The sequence below is a fragment of the Microtus ochrogaster genome, chromosome 16 (assembly GCF_000317375.1).
Source record: "Microtus ochrogaster isolate Prairie Vole_2 chromosome 16, MicOch1.0, whole genome shotgun sequence".
In the NCBI taxonomy this organism is placed as follows: Eukaryota; Metazoa; Chordata; class Mammalia; order Rodentia; family Cricetidae; genus Microtus; species Microtus ochrogaster.
The window spans coordinates 10,770,617-10,774,690 of NC_022018.1; positions in this window are offsets into that span (position 1 = coordinate 10,770,617).

Sequence of the window (4,074 nt, forward strand, 5' to 3'; positions counted from 1 at the left end):
AAAAAAAAAAAAAAAAAAAGTCAGCAGCAACGGAAGGGAGTGAGCTGGTGACAGCCACCAGGCAGAATCCTTTGTCCTCTCACAACACTTAGCAGGAAGCAGACAGGAAAGGTTCCTATGGTTACAAGGTTTATTATTCTTTATTGCTTTCATTCTGACTTTTTTTTTTATAAGAGGTAAGCAAAGTCCAACTGTTTTATAGCCAGGAAGTCAGAGAGACTGATACTGATGGGTGGTTAGGAAGAGTAAAGGCTCTGGAGAAAGCTGAGCCCTGATCCACAATCTCGTAGATTCTGCTGTAGGTTAGGGGCTGGTGTGGATCAGACACACAAATGTCTCTCTCTCTCTAACAGCTGACTACCAAGACACGGGTTTCTGGATTGGCAGCAGCGAGGTCACATGGGCTCCTGCCTATAGGCTTTAGATTCCACAGACCTAGGACCAGGCCTTGTCCCCATACCAAATAAAATAGCTTTGAAACCAGTTTTCTTATGTCATTGGGAATAAGTGATAAGTGTTCACATTCTGAAGACCGAGATAGGGAGGGAAGGAGAACGCTATGAGAACATACCTAACACGTTCTCCTCCCGATTTAGGAATACTTCTCTGAGTGGACCCGTTGCTTAGAAAGATTTCTGACCAGTAGCCAATGAGGCCCTGAAAATCCAGGGTCAGGGGATCTTTTTATTTTATTTATTTAATTTCATGCAGTGTCCTGGAACTGGAGCTACAGGCCATTGTGGGGTGCTCAACGTCAGAGCTGCTTAGCATGGGTGGCCACATGGGTAACAGGTCCTCAGGAGGAACAGTGCATGCTCTCAACGGCTGAAACATCTCTCCCACTCTGGGAAACTTTTTTTTTTCCTTTTAATTAACTTTTAGCACATTTATTTTAATTATTGGTGTGTGTGTGTGTGTGTGTGTGTGCGCGCGCGCGCGCGCGCGTGCGTCGCGCGGCTGTGCTATTGTGTGTGCCTATGGAGGTCAGAGTGTAGCTTGTGAGGTCAGTTCTCTCTTCTACCAGAAGGGTCCCAGAAATTGAACTCATGTCTCAAGCTTGGTGGCAATGGCCTTCACCTGCTAAGTCATCTCATTGCTCCCAAGGGCATGAGAATCTTTGAGAAAATCTGTAATAAAGGAAAGGAGTATGTCTCACTAAGAATTATAATTATTTGGGATTGGAGAGATGGCTCAGTAGTTAAGAGCACTGGCTGCTCTTCCAGAGGACCCAGGTTCAGTTCCCAGCACCCACCTACAAATCATCTGTAACTCCAGTTCCAGGGGATCCAACATTCTCTTCTGTACACTCACGGTACACAGACTTACAGACCCACAAAACACCCATGCACATAAAATAAAAATAAAAAAAATTTAGTAAAAAGAATTATAACGGTCTAGAACTGGATAGCGGCCGGACTGATACCAGTTCTGTCTGTTTTGTGCACTGGGGTCTGGCCACTGAAGCAACAAACTCCTTGAGAAATGTTTAAAGACAAGAATACCACCTTATTGAACTCCAGTCCCCACAGAACTGCCTAATTGCTCATTAAAATGGAAGCATTTCAAATAAAGGCACAGATCTATAATCCCAGAACTCAAGCAGCAGAGGTAGGAGGTGTAAGACAGAGAGGTCAGTACTGCCAAAAAAAAAAAATTCGGCAGGGCCTGGTGGTTCATACTTATAATGTAGTGATACCTGGCAGTATGGGGAAGGAACGTAGAACCTGGTAGGGTCACTTCAAGGTTGAGACCAACCTGGCCTATATAGCTAGTCCCTAGCCAGGCTGAGTTCTTTAGAGTAAGACCCTCTCAGAAATCAAACAAGACTTCTCTCCAGACTCCCAGAAATCCCTTTCTTCTAACAAACACACCTGCACTCTTGGTGTCTTTCTCCTCTTCTCTCTCTCTCTCTAATACTCTCTATTCTTTCCTTGTCCTACGGACTACCCATCAGGAGCCAGGGTAGTGACAGACAGGCAGACTCCCAGGGACATGCCAAGTGCACATATTCTGAAAGAGTGATGTTTGTATGTGGTTATCTGGACTATGACATACAACTCTGGCCTCCTGAGGAACACTGCAAACTCAGTTTGTGATGTTTATACTTTTTCTTAACTTATTTACTTTTGTTTTATGTGCATTGGTATTTTGCTTACATGTATGTTTGTGTGAGGAGTTACAGACAGTTGGGAGCTGCCATGTGGGCTTGGGAATTGAACCCGCATCCTCTGGGAGAACAGCCTGTGCTCTTAACCACTGAGCCATCTCTCCAGCCCTGTAATGTTTATGCTTAACAAACATCTTGGTTTATAGGGACAGCTCAAGAATCAGGGCAGATTATTCTAGGAAGGACAGTCATTTAATCATGCGTTTTATTTCTTGTCTCCTTATTATGGCTTGCAAACAGGCAATGCATTCGCTCTCAACCAGCTTCATGAGAAACCATAGAGGCATAGTTCTTTGCTGCTATGTGGCTACTGAGAGGGACAACTTCCTTGTAGTTCCCTGTAAATGCATGGCAGCCATGCCATTAGACATGAAAACTACCCTGTCTGAAGAGTGTCAGGTTCCCTCAGGGCGCGCGCTGTAAATGACCCTTCATAAAGACCCACCCTTTCCAATCCTGATAAGCCAAAGGTGAAGGTCCAGTTCTGTTGTGCACTCTCATTTCCTTCTGTCTAAGTCAGAGCGCTCTCTGGAACCAACTGTGTGACTTGGTGCCCACGGAGGTGGGAAAAGGTTGTCAGGTCTCCTAGGCCCAGAGTTAGGCATGGTTGCGATCCACCATGTGGGCCTTGGGAAGTTGGGTCCTCTGGGAGAGCAAGGGCCCTTAACTGGTTATGCAGCCTCTCCCTTTCTGTCCCCGCGCCCATCCTCCACTTTTTTTTTTTTTGACAGTCTTATTATGTAGCCCAGAGAAGCCTCAGACTTCATCCTTCTCACTCAGCCTCGATCTGCCAGGCTGACAGCAAATCCTTTTTACAGTGTTGAAGAGTTAAATTTTACACCAAGTAGATAATTCCTTGTTTTGTTATTTTGAAACAGGATCTTACTATGTAGCCCAGGCTGGCCCAAAACTCACAGCGGTCCACCTGTCTCTGCCTCCTGAAGTGCTTGCTCTGCCACATCTAGTTTCAAAAAAATCATTTGATTTTTTTTGTTTGTTTGTTTGAGACAGGGTCTCATTATGTAGCTCTGGCTGTCCTAGAACTCTACGTAGACCAGGCTGATCTTGAACTCACAGAGATCCTGCCTCAGCCTTCCGAGTGAATGCTGGTATCAAAGGTGTGCGCGACCACGCCCAGCTCTAATCATTCTTAATGATCAACCTTTCTAGCTCACTGAGGTGAGCCATCACCAGCTGCCTTCCCAGTACCAGATGCTCTCAGCAGCTTGCCTGACTCTCCGTAGGTAGAAGCCACCATCCCAGTATTCTGCAGCAGTGATTCCAACCTTCAAAATTCCCCCAGCTGAAGCAGATTTCCCATCCCCCTCCAACAACCCTGCATGCTAGTCCACGGTGCCATATTCTCTCTTGCTCTAGCTATTCCCTGAAGGGTCTTCTAGGTATCCAATACCAGTTCTGCATACTTAATCTGTTTCTTCCTCTAAACCCATAAAAGTCCTTTCTGTTCTTCTCCCAGACTCCCTCTGAGGCCTTGGTAACTCCAGATCTGTCACCACCACCCTTGCCCAGCCTACTGCATGTTGCTCTTGACACCACAGGCACCTCAATCCAGAGGCTTGCTTTTTCTTCCCCACACTCCTCTGTCTCTTCTTCCTCCTTTTTGAGATATGCTCTAGCCGTGGATCCTAAACTGGCCTTGAACTCACAATCCTCCTGCCTCAGCCTCCTAAATGTGGATTATAATTGTGTCACCATTCCCAGCTACAGAAGAATGCCTGCTTGTCACCTATACCAATGCTCATGCCGAAGGGGCACCCTGTCTCTAAGAGGTCTCAGATTGCTGCTGTCTCTACAAAACCTCAGACTATATACTCAGACTGTGTGCTCAGGCTGTGTGCTCAGACTGTGTGCTCAGACTGTATGCTCAGACTGTGTGCTCAGACTGT